Below are 13603 nucleotides of genomic sequence, written 5' to 3' on the forward strand. Positions count from 1 at the left end.
CAAGAAGCCTAAAGTGATATCACAATGATCAAAAGCTGTCTAAGGTTCAAAGCCCTGGTATCATGATCCCAAATTTCCCAATCCTTTTTTGTCAGTGGCATCCTTGTCTCCCTACAGAGTTGCTAGTTAGGTGGCTCTCACGTGGCCCAAATTCCTAATAATTCAACAATTCTAGGTAGCACTCATAAGGAAATTGAATGTCCTTATCTTCAAAGAGCACTCAAGTTGTTCATTGCAACATGATGCCAAACATAAGCCACAGTCCCTTGAAGCCCTGGAGCATAAAATGCTACATACATGAAATACATGGCACCCCTTTCTAACCTGTAACCATAGAAGAGGAGAAACACAGTTTAAGCCCAGAGAACCCAGGAATTCTCAATATAGAGCTCCCATCAGCCAGTAACAAACCAGTAAAGTCATTCCTGTACTACCTCTCTAATTAGAAAAGACCCTGCCCCCCCGCCCCGCCCCTTAGGCCAACAGCAGGTGGGAAAGTTTGATTCACCCAGCCTGGCCAAACCAGGCCTTTAATCTTGCTACTTCTGCTGCCTTGCAACCTTCCTCGAGACAATCCACAATAGAATACAGCCCTATTAGCCAGGAATCAGGTAGTCAATCTATGGGGGCCACCTTAGAATCTGTCACTGCAGAACAGGCAGCCTTGTATGGTAGATAAAATAAGCTTTTAAATTAAGAATGATCTCCTTGGATTACCCAAAATCCTGAGGAGAAAGTGGTGATTCCAGAGCCAACATTTGCCACCCTACTGCCTTCTTCCAATAACTTCACTTCCCCCTCAACCAAGGAAGAAAATTTAGATTCCAGGAGATGTTAAACAACCCGTTTCTTAACCATTCACCTCATTATGCAGCCAACACTGACAGCAGAGCAAATACCTCCTAGCCCAGTTGGGAGCTGGCTGGATGACAGAAGAGATAAGGCTTGACAGTGTAACTACAGCCACATCTAAATACAGAAAGCCGGGGGGGCGGGGGGGAGGGAGCTTTGAAAACTGTCAAATTTCAGTGGAAGTCACAGCCAATTTATTTTGGAGATTCCCATATTTCAGCCAGGAGAAAGAGGTGAAGGGTTTAAAACAACATTAAATATAGGGTAGACTTATTAAGTCAGAATTCCCTCCCAACCCTGGCCCAGAGCAGAGACTATCATTACTAGATTTGCATCTGGGCTTCCTAGACTAAGGAGAAGCTCAAAAGTCAAGACTGGCGAAGATCCTCTGAGGTAGGACACTGCCTAAAAAACCTACTTCTTCCTGCCTCTCCCACCAGTGGCTCTAGGCCATGGCTGAGGCCTCTAGAGGCTAATGAGACCCTGTCTTGTCCATCTGCCTATCCGACCACATTCAGCTCATCTTGTAAGCAGGTTGGCATTTCCAGACAAACAAAGGCTCAGGCAGATGTGTTTAGGACACGAGGGACAGTAAATCTACTATCTCTAGTTATAGTCGTGACTTGGACCATAAATTACCTTTGTATCTTTCCACCTTCCCATGTTTCAGCAAAAGCAAGAGAGAGAATAAGTGAGAAAATAGTAAAAAGCTGTCTGTGTAAGCTCTGGTAAACAAGCAGGGCTCCTTCTGCTACCATTCCGCAGGGCCCACAGAGTACCAGACATATTACCAAAGGACAATCAGACCTCCTCAATGAACTAGCTTTTTGGGATAGACATAAAATTTCTGTGTCCTGAGCTGTGTGGGCAACACTGCAGCCCCTTGTCACAGTGGATCTGGCTCTTGGGAATCCTGGGCAGGCTAAAAGGATAGAGTTGCTTTTCAGAGGTAAGAAATAGCACAAGCTCCCACCTCACTTGGGAAGCTTCCTCAAAGCAGGGCTGTTCAAAAACTAGCTGGGCAGAACTAGAAAAACAGATTGGGTTCAGAAGGAAAGGCATTTATCCAGAAGCTGTGAAATGCTCTGAACAGACATTCTCAAGGTCTGGTTCCCAATTTAAATTTTTGCAAGGATCTTTGCCTAGAGACAGATGAGTCAAGATGGAAATTCAACATGAGACACTGACACTCACGCAGAGTTGTGGGAAGGTTCAGAGCTGCAGGAGTTCTAAAGGGGGACCGAATGGGTGGGTTAGTCAGAAGACCACCTGGCACATGGAATTCATCCTCAGCAAAATACCTGAGTGATGTCATAGGGGCACTGGAGGAGGGGCTCACCAACAACAATTCTCCCCTCTCACACAAACCAGTCTAAATCTCCTTGGGGCCAGATACAACCGGTCCAGAACAATGAAGGTGCCTTTGTCAAACCTGGCCTTCATATTTAGGTGTCACAGCTAGAGGGTGGTCCAGTCAAGACCAGGAGGGGCCTACCTTATCTCCCAATGCTGATAATCACATATGCAAGGCAGAAAGCGTAGGTGAAGCCAAAGTCCACTTATGCAAGAGTAAGATTGTGACGTTTTTCCTTCTCTACCACTAAGTGAAGCCAGAAGCGACATAAAGAGGCTGACATGTGGTCACGCAGCTGAGGCCTGTTTCATGAGTAAATGATTTGTTTTGGTGGCTGAGAGAAAACTTTTACCCCCGTAGAATTATGCCCTCCATAAACTATTCAAAAATTATATGCAGCAGAGAATGATGGGCAATGGAAGATGATTCTCCTTCTTCCCTCAGGAACACACCACCCTCGGGGAGTGATGAGCCTGGTAGAGATGTGCTGACTTTACTGATGTGCTAAGACATAGCTGCTACACAGCCTAAATCAAAACTGACAAGCTGCAAGGCAGGCCTAAGGAGCCACAAATTGCTGACTAATTTCAGTTCTACAATCAGGTCAAGCATCATCCCTGATTAGCAAAAACTTGAACATAAAGAGTTGATAAATTCAGGACTGCCCAACTAAATACTTAAGTATCCAACCTGTACCTCCAAAGGCTATAGCCCACTTCCATCCCAAGGTCAAATGATTAAAAACTCATAATCAAAGTAGACCACATGGTTCTGACCTCTCACTAAACTTGGTAAAAGTCATAGCTCCCAGATTTAGGACTAAGACTGACCCTGAACTAGCATCTGCGTATAAATGTCCCAGTTCAGTCCACAAAATGCTCTGGCCCTGCATCAGTCTCTATATCCCAAGGAAGTCAAGAGGCCATATGCTGAGAATCCTCTAATGGGAATCCAAAATTTCATATTTCATGGGGAGAGTGAACCTCTTGTACTAAAAGGCGGCTATGTTCTAACTTGCTTAATACTGATCAAATATCCCCTTCATCATGTTTTTTATAGCTTGTTCTGAAATAGATCTTAGGGTATACCCAAATTTTGAGAATTCTCCTGGTGTAGGGCCTATTTTCTATAAGTTTTTCAAAGTATGCCCCTAGCATATAGGATTCTCCATATATTTAAAAATATCTAGTGTCAGACACTGAGTTATATGAAGCTAGCTAATGTTCAAAGCGGGGAAATAAGACCTAAGGGAGATCCCTCCTTAGTTGGGGATCTCTGACAGAGTGGTGGTGAGAAAGGGAAGCACTCAACTAATGAGTCAGGAGAGAGAGGTAGATTTAACTTGGAGATCAAGGAAAGCCTGTTGTTGGGGTTGGGGTTGGTCCAAGAGCCTTAGGCTGCCAACTCACCCATACAAATCACACACAGAGATGACCTCTCTGCTCATACCTACGATCCTTAGAACTCTCTATTCTAATTCTTCATCCAGTGACAGAATCCCCTGCAAAACCCTTTGTCTATCACATGTCACCAAGTCTAATCTATTTTACCTTACTACCTATAAAATCTGTCCCCTTCTATACAACCCTTAATCTAGGCTTCATTACTTCTCACTTGAGTTAATGCAAAATATTCATCTCCCCTAGTCTCCCTTCTTCCAGAACCATCTCCCCCTCACACTTTCCTATCCCAATCCATTCTTTACAATTTGCTAGAGGGGTATTTCTAAAATGTAGATAGATCTTTGTCACTCCTTTTCTTACAATCCTTTTGTGACTTCTTTCAGTAAAAAGTCCAAGTTCCTTAGCATATCATCAAAGTTCTTTCCTGACTTGTCCATGTCTAGAGGGATCCAGCTTCCCATTCCCTAAGTGTGGTCAAACCAAGCCCCTTATACACACTGAATGTGCCCTTCCTCCCTTCTAATTCCATTGCCTCTGCCTATAGTGCTATCAGAGAGCAAAAACCAGAATGGTGAGGAGGCTAAAAACCTTAACAAGAGTTTGTCAGAAAATAAGGATTGGAACCAAAACAGTAAAAACGACTTTGGTATCTATTATGGGCTGAACTGTGTTTCCACAAAAGTCATATGCTGAAGTCTAACCCTCAGTACCTCAGAATGCGACCTTGTTTGAAGACAGGGTCTTTACAGAGGTAGTCAAGTGAGAGTGAGGCCCTAATCTGATATGACTGCTGTCCTTATAAAAAGGGGAAATCTGGACATAGAGTTATGCATAAAGATATGAAGAGACACAGGAGGAAGATGACCATCTACAAACCATGGAGAGATGACCAGAACAAATCCTTCTGTCACAGCCCTCAGAAGAAACCAACCGTGGTGACACACGTTGATTTTGGTCTTCTAGCCTCCAGAACTGTGATGATAAATTTCTCTTGTTTAAGCCACCCAGTCTGTGTTCTTTTATTATGGCAGCCCTAGCAAACTAATATGGTAGCTTTGAGGATTACTAATACAATTCTACCAAAAAAGTTTTAATAAATAATAACTAAATACTTATTAAGTACCTATGTATTATACCAGGCATGATGAAAAGATAAGATCCTTGCCCTGAGATAGTTCATAACTTAATGGGGGAAATGTTATGGCATTTGGTATAGGCCTGTGAGAGAGAGAAGGGTTAAACATCATGCATGGGAAACTGGTAGTACCATTTATTGAGAAAGGGCATAAAGGAGATAAGGTATAGAAGAAAGAAAAGACAATGGGTATAGTTTGAGCATAACATATTTGGTGTCCATGAAAATTCTGATGACAATATCCACAAGCAGCTGGATATAAGAGTCTGGAGCTCATAAAAGAGGACTGAGATAGAGATGGCAATTTGGAATTCATTAGTGTGTGGGTAAAGACATGAGTGAAATTACCTAGAGAAGGGAATGAAGTGAAAAAGGGAGCCCTGGGAATCACCAAGTTTTAAGGGGCAAGCAGAGGGAGTGAAATGCTATAAAAGAAACGAAGATAGAGCTGTCAGAAATAAGAAAAGGACTTGGAGAGAAAGATACAACAAAAACCAAGAAGGAAAAGTGTTTTAGGGAGAAACCAGTCAACAGGTTTTATCTCACCTGTCACAAGAACTTCTCCAGGACACTGGTTTTCATCTAGAATGCCCTTCCTCATCTTTGGTTATTTATTTCTGAATGTCCTCAGGTGTGAACCAAATGAACACATTTCCCAGCATGCCTAAAGATAATAATCCGCAAAGGAAAGCAGAAGCTTAAGGAATTTGGGTAGATTATTTGCTACAACCTACCTCTTTCCTTTGGCCAAAAAGGTCTTACTTTACACACTATGACTGTACTTCAGGAGGTGCCTGTTTGGGAATGGTGGTAAATCTCAGCTGCATTGTTTACAGAAAGACTATAACTTGCCACTTAGAAGGGGCCATGGATTTCCTTACTGACATATGCTGGTAAACATAACATAGAAACCAAGTTATCCCTTGATTTCCATCTTTCTAAGCTCATATTATTTTATTTCTTGGGCATTTCCTGATAACTGCTGATTTAATAATCCCTGGGAACTCCTCTGACAAGACTTCTCTAACCACCCTAATTCAAATGGTGTGCTCCCTTCTTTAAAGTCCTATGGCAACTATTTTCTATTGTAAGTGTTAATCATTCCTTTTGTAACCAATTACTTATGGTCTTGTAATACTACTTCATACTTTTAAGTAATTGTTCCACAATACTTTGCTAAGTGTCTACTAAGTATTAGAAGCTATGCTAGACAGTGCAATGAGCTCCTGACAGCAAGTGCAACCTAGCAAAGGAGTTAAATCACACACACACGCGCACACGCGCACACACACACACACACACACGTGTGCGCAAGAAAGCAAAAATAACAATTAAACAGATGGCCAGAAATAGGATCTCAAAGCATATTAGGCAGGGAAGATACTCCAGGTGAATATCCACTCTTAATTCCTAAGACCAGACTCAAATTCCTGCATGGCCTCTCACCTTGATAAGATGGGCTGGACCAAAAAGATGTATTTAACAAAAGACCAATTCAAAAAACAGGTCAGGCAGTTTGCAACTTGATCCCTTGTTCCACATCCTTGAATGGACATGTGAATTTCTCCCACTGCAGGAGGAGGTACTAAAAAGAATATCAAAGGCCCAAAGCAGTTTTCTCAACCTGCCTTTTCATGCCCTGGTTATTCCAATTGACAGAGCTTCTGCCTCTAGCATTATAGCCCAATTAGAGCAACTATCTATTCTTTGGGCCTGGAGTGAGAGGGCAGCCTTCAGCAACTCCAAATGGTTAGAGTGAGTGACTAATATGTATCATAGGAGATACAGATAAAACTTATGAGAATTTGAGAAATGAAAATATTTTTAGCATTCAAGGTGTTAGTTTGGATGGGAGTCAGGGAAGACTCTGTGAAAGGGGTGATATCTGAGCTTGATCCTGAAGGATAAAGAGTATTTAGATATGTGGAAACTGAAGAGAAGAAAAGGTATTCAAGGCAGAGGATACAAGATGAGTAAAGATATGAAAAGAAGAAAAAGGAAGGTATGTTGTTGGAAAGAAAAGGAACATTTTTTTGAATGCTAATAACATGCAAGGTCCTGCTGTACATAGGTTATCTTATTTAACCTATATCCAATCACTTAGACAAATGATATATTATTCAGAGATAAGAAAACTAAGTTCCTAAGAGACTGGGTAACTTGTCCAAGCCTAAGGTAACAGCCAGTAAGTGGTAGACCTATATTTCAAACTCAGGTTCTGGCTGATTCCAAGGCCCAACTTCTTCCAACTGTACAATGTGGCCTCAGGGTTAACAAGGTGAGAGAAGTAGGTTGGTCCAAGCCATGGATGGTCATAGATACCAGGCTAAAAAGTTGAGACTATAACTTAACTACTAATGGAAAAAAAAAATTTTTTTTAAATAAACTTTATTCATTCAGTTCATTCACTCACTCATTTATCTGTTATGTGAGCTTGCTGGGGTGCCAGGTATTGGGGATTTAAAGTTAAACAGACACAGCCCCTATTCTGTATTTCCATCTATTTTCATTTAGCATTTATTTAAAGTTTTTATTGAATTATAACATACATACAGAAAAGTGCATGAATCAAAAGCACACCAATGCAAACAGAATCCATATCCAGAACAGAACCTTATCAGAATTCCAGAAGCTTCCTTGTGCTCATATCTAGTCACTACCAGCTCCTCCCCCAAATGTAACCACTATCCTAAAGTCTAACACCAGAGATTACTTTTGCCTGTTTCTGACCTTTATATAAAGAAATCATACAGTATATATTCTTGTAAGAAATACATAATCTCTTTTAGGCTGGCCTGTAAACTCTCAGGACTGGTTTGATCACCAAAATACAAAGAACTCATATGACTCAACACCAGGAAGACAAACAATCTGATTAAAAAATGGGCAAAGGACATACAGAGGGCCCATAGACATATAAAAGAATGCTCAACATTACTAGCTGTCAGAGAGATGCAAATCAAAACCACAATGAAGTACCACTTTACGTCAATCAGAATGGCCATCATTAACAAATCAACGAACAACTAGAGTTGGTGAGGATATGTAGAAAAGGGAGCCCTAGTGTACTGTTGTTGGGAATGCAGACTGGTGCAACCACTGTGGAAAACAGTGTGACATTTCCTCAAAAACTAAAAATGGAACTGCCTTTTGATCCAGTGATCCCACTGCTGGGATTATAACCTAAGAATCCTGAAATACCAATTCAAAAGAACCTATGCATCCCAATGGTTATAGAAGCATTATTTACAATAGCCAAGTGCTAGAAACAGCCTAAGTACCCATCAGTAAATAAGTGGATCAAAATACTGTGGTACATTTACACAATGGAATACTACACAGCAGAAAGCAAGAAAGAACTCCTACCCTCTGTGACAGCAGGATGGAACTGGAGAATATTATGCTAAGTGAAATAAGTCAGGTGGCAAAAGACAAACACCATATGATCTCACCTGTAAGTGGAATGTAATGAACAAAACAAATGAGCAAAATAGAACCAGAGACATGGAAATAAGGAACTAATTGACAGTGACGAAAGGCAATGGGGGAGGGAGAAAATGGGGGAAAGAAGTGTAAGGGTCCAATCAAGGAACATGTATAAAGGACCCACGGACATGACAATAGGGTGGGGAGGGGAAATTGGGACAACTGTAATTGTACAACAATAAAATTAAATTACAAAAAAAGAAATACATAATCTTGAGGGCAAATGCTCACACAATTCCAGAACAATATATAAACATCAAAATTTTACTGCATATGAAGTGCTATAGAAAAATGAATATCTAACTCTACCTGGGAAGTCTGGGGAAGGCTTTAAAAGACACGACATATAAGGTGAGCCCTGAGCATAAGTGGTAGCCATGACTAGTGCTCTGCTTCAGAAAGATAAATCTGGCAGTTGTGTATACAATGGATTCCAAGAAAAATAAATAAAAGCAAGAAAACCATTGGAAGGCTAACACTATAAGCAGTAAAGAGAGCCTGAACACAAAGGGGAACAGAGAAGAAGAGACATAAAAGAAATCACACAGACAAAAAGAGCAATCTCTGGCAAATGATCCAATGTGGGAGGCAAGAAAGGAGCAAGAATGACATTGTGATTTTGAGTGGGTGACTAGCAGAATTATGGTGATTTTAATACAAATACAGAACAAAGGAAGAGGAATAGGCCCAGGAGGGAAGTTTCAAACACTGGAAAATTGTGATGAAAATCATTAGTACATAAGTAGGCATGAAGGATAGAACTTAAGGGGAAGAGAAAAGGTTGAAGTATAGATCTGGGAATCATCTGCTTCTTAGAAAGGCTAGCTGGAAGGCTACTGACTGCCTGTCACAAGCCTGGATCAAGCACAGTACTGGCCTTATGGAGGTTGCTCAATTAATGATTGTGGATTAGAGGCTGAGGAGATGCAGATTTGAGATTAAAAGAGATGCTGGAGGGGAAGGTTGTAGAAAGAAGACACAGAGACACAAAGGAAAGGAGATAGTAAAGGTAAGAAAGGAAGGAAGAGAATTGGGAGAATCTGGAATAATGGAAGCCAAGGAAATGGGAAGTTACAAGTAGGGAGTTTCAAAAAAACACTGTGCAATGCTGCAGAGAAAAATGAGAATAAAGACAGAGGAAAATGTCAGGTGGGGGGAAGTATTTAAATATTTGTTACCTATTTCTGTCTCCCCTGTGACCTATAAACTCTGTTTTTTAATTGCTGTTCAATTACAGTTGTCCCTATTTTTCCCCCATTACTCTCCCCTGCCCTACCCACCTCCCTCCTCCCACATTCAATCTTCCCCCTACCCCACTGTCTTGTCCATGGGTCCTAAATGTCTTATAAATAGACCCAACAGCAACCAGTGGTACCCACTTATTAATTGGCTTCCTTTAAAATGTAATAATTATGTTAGTCACTTCCTTTTAGATAACTTTGGCAAAAGGATTTTCTCTCTCAGAGGAAGAGCTCCTTCCCAGCCAGTATTGAATGTTCCCATTAGCTGGATGGTCAAACAAGCAACAGGAGTCAGAGAAAGTAGTAGAAAGCAAGAAGAGCTGCTTTGCTTATTAATTCGGAAGCAAATACTTTTGTACAGAGGCATCAATCAGACTTGTTCCTAACAGTTTATTAAGTACCTCTCCCTTTACTGATATTTGTCCAGAATATACTCCCAGCTGGAGCTAAGGCCTGCTGCCAGGATCTGATACCCTCCTCTGATTCTAGGCAGGTCAATGGTATGATATCAAGCATTCCTCAGGAGTTTTGATGCACTCCTCAGAAACCAGAGGCAAACTCCACCCCTTCCAACAAGCTGCCCTAAATCCCAGTCCCCGATGTGACATTTTATAATTCAAAAGGTTCAGAACTAGATTTAAGGTTTACAGAAGATATACCACTGATAAACATCCAGATCCAAGCCATAAACATGCCCAGAATATTTCAGAGGGGAGAAAAAAGCCTGAGAAATATTAAGCATCTCTCCTGACAAGTACACAAAAGCAGCTCTTAAAAAATGTTTCCACAGTGCCCAGGGCAGCATCTGACTCCCCACCCCGGACTCCTCAGGGTAAGGTACTCCACTGATTTCTTCCTCCCAGGCCCCAGAGAAACAACAGTGTACCTGAGAGCCTTGTCTGAGTGACCCGTATAGCAAGTTATCCCAGAAACCCAGTGCCACCAGAGTCCAGATCCCTATAAAAGCCTGAAATCCTGTGGCACTGGCTCCTTGCCACTTTAACCATCAGAATCAGTTTCACTGGGTTCCCACTCAAAAGCAATAAAAAATGACTAGTTTCCCTACTTTACATCCTTTTCATTCATATCTGAGAACAGATATTTATGGAGTACCTATTATGTGTACAACAAGACAGCTACCTTATCCTTCCCTCCCTTTTGAAGATAAGTGACACTCCTACTCTTAATTCTTCTACATTACAAGAAGGGATGTGTTTGCTTTCTCTTACCTTTCAAGAGTCCAATCACATTTAGTGGGTTCAGGACTGGTTTGGGGAGCATGGGAATAATATACAGGACACCCCCCAAAAAAAGTTTTGAGAGATGATGTCTTTTGGTTAGAACATGTTTAATTTGAGATACTGATGGGACAAATGAGTGTACAAGAAGTAGTTATAAATATGGGTCTAGCGTTCAGGAGAGAGATCTGGGCTAGATATATAGATAGGAGAGCAAGCCACATGTAAGTGGTAGTAGACATTATAAATAAGATTTCATAGAAAGAATTCAGAGTTATATGAAAAGAGAATTAAGGGAAGAACCCCAGAAAGAGCAACATTTTAGAAGTGAGCAAAGAGAGAAATCAGAAAAGGAAGACAGAAGAGAGATCAGGAGAGTGTTTGGGATGGTTTCTTAACATGTCAAAACAGAAGAAGTGCTCAGGAATGCCAAATATTGCAAAAAAGTCTAATAAGATAAAGACTTACTGCCCTGGCTGGTGGGGCTCAGCTGGTTGGAGCACTGTCTCATAACTGAAAGGTTGTGGGTTTTATTCCTGGTCGGGCACACAGCTAGGTTGCCGGATTCAATCCCCAGTCCAGGCATGCATGGGAAGCAACCAAACGATGCTGCTCTCTCACATTGATGCTTCTCTCTCTCCCTTCCTTTCTCCCTTTCTCTCTGTCTCTAAAAGCAGTGAAATTTAATTAAATTTTTAAAAAGACTTAGAGGCAACCATGAGGTAGCTTATCAGTTCACTGATGACCTTCACAAAAGCAGTTTTAATGAAATGAAAATGAAATCATGAGACAGAATTTCCTCAAGTGTATTCCTTGGAAAGTGAATCCTACAGATGCTTCTGCAATACAGTTTTATGGTCAAATAAGTTTGTGATAATGCTGTGCATATTATACTTCCCTCTTTAAGAATCACGACAAGTCTAAGTATATTCAAATTTCTGACAAGTCTTACGATAAAGCAATCTGTCGGTATTATACTCTATTGGAACTCAATGTTCCCCAAATTTCTTTGACCATGGAACTCTTTATCACGTGATAAAGAAAACCTATTTACAGCTATAGAAATTGGAGTTTTGTGGAACACACGTTGGAAAACAGATTATGGTGATACAAAAGTGTTGTGGTGGTAGAAAACAGTGTTAAGAACATAGGACCTGGAGTTAAATAGATTTAGATTTGAATCTGTTTCTAACTCTTACAAGCTAGGTGACCATGGACAAGTTTTCTACCTTTCTAAAGCTCAGTTTCTTAATCTTTAAGATGAGTCCAATAACATAGCCCAATTCATTGAATTATTGTGAGGACTTCATTTGGGTAATGCATATAAAGCACTTATAGGAATATTAGTATTCAATAAATGTGGTTACTCTGATGATGGTGACAGTAGTTGATATTAAAAAGAAAACTGTGATGTAGGTACTAAAGTTTTCAATGAATGAATGACAGTTATGAAAAAGTTGGGATCTAACTGAAACAAGTAAGGTAGGTATGAGAACAGGTTATAAGAGGACCTAGTAATGGCTTAGAAGTGGCAGAAGGAACCAAAGAAGAACAAACCTCACTCCTGACCCAGTAACACATGGGCATAGAAAAACAGTATAGTCTCCCTGCAGAAGGCCTTTAGGGAATGGCTAGGTTTCAGTCAGTATAGAATGCATTGGTTCTGGTCTCAGGTGTCAGATAGGGACTCTATCATGTACCAAAGGGCATAAGAGGCCTGTTGGGAGCAGCTAGGGCACTCATCTGAGAGAGGATCTCTGGTTGATGAAGTAATAATAGGTCCTATTTTAGGGTAGGGCTTACGGTGAAGGTTGTAGATGAATGCTAAAAGCTGTGGTTAAGAGAAGTCTGGAAGTATTCAGGCTTACTATAGGATTTGCATTGCAACACTGTGGTAGTAGCAAAATATTAGAAACAACTTAAAGATCCATCTAGAGGGCAGAGTATATAAATATAATACTTCCACAGAAAGAAATACTAGGCAGTTATTTTAAAAGAATGTAGTAGCTCTATTTGTACTCATAAGGAAAAATCTCCAAAATACAGCAGTAAATGAAAAATGTAAAAGGCAATGTGCATAGTGCACACATGCTTGTAAATGTACATTTTATCTCTGGATCAACTCACAGGTAACAGTGAAATGGGGGTGATGGGGACTAGAGGCCTAGAAGTCTGAAGTAGGAGGGAAACTTGTATTATACATATCCTTTTTGTATAATTTTATATTTTTACATTAATTACTTATTCAAAACATTCTTTAAGTGTTGTTTTTTTTTTTTCTTTCAGTGTTAGGGAGGCTGAAAGATTATGAGAAAAAGTAAGGATAACTGGTGCTCTCCAAGAGGGTAAAGAGTTGAGGCAGTGGAAGTTAAGATAGGCAGCCATGAGTCAGAACAAAAACCTGGAGTTAAAATTTCAGAAAGAGTACTTTCCTGGTGCAAGTAAATTTAAGAGATGGGGTACTCAAGGGCCCTCCCCTTTAGCCTCATCATTTTTTTCTGTAAGGGGAATCCCTTTTTTAGGGAATCAGTTATACCACGAGAAGGAAATCTCTTTGCTTGGGAGAGTTACAAGTAAACAGATCTTTGCAAGAGAGAGACAATTCATTTTCTGTTTTAATGATCTTCCCTGCAAAAATGCTGATCTGTCGCTCGGGCTGACCAGGTGCAATCTTGGATCTCTTGAGATTGCTCCATTTATGCACGGGCCTTCTAATATCTTTGCTCTGTTCTGTCACTGCTCACTAAGCCTCTCCCATCTCAGCTTTCTTTAGCAACCTAAGAGCTTCTGTCAAGGCTTCCTCACGGCCTACCTCCATGCCTTCTACTTCACTGTCCCTTCCACCTGGAACACCCACCCACCTGCTGCCACCGCAGTCTCTGTTTCTAGAGCTA

At 40.8% G+C, this 13603-nt stretch overlaps 1 protein-coding gene across 2 annotated transcripts in view; it reads right to left on the reverse strand.

Moving 5' to 3' along the window:
- UNC13B (unc-13 homolog B) overlaps window positions 1-13603 on the reverse strand; it is a 208162-nt gene that overhangs the window by 61916 nt on the left and 132643 nt on the right. The window lies entirely within an intron of this gene.

Source organism: Pteronotus mesoamericanus, unplaced genomic scaffold (genome assembly GCF_021234165.1).
Source record: "Pteronotus mesoamericanus isolate MK-2021 breed Mesoamerican mustached bat unplaced genomic scaffold, CSHL_Meso_final contig_78, whole genome shotgun sequence".
Classification (NCBI taxonomy): Eukaryota; Metazoa; Chordata; class Mammalia; order Chiroptera; family Mormoopidae; genus Pteronotus; species Pteronotus mesoamericanus.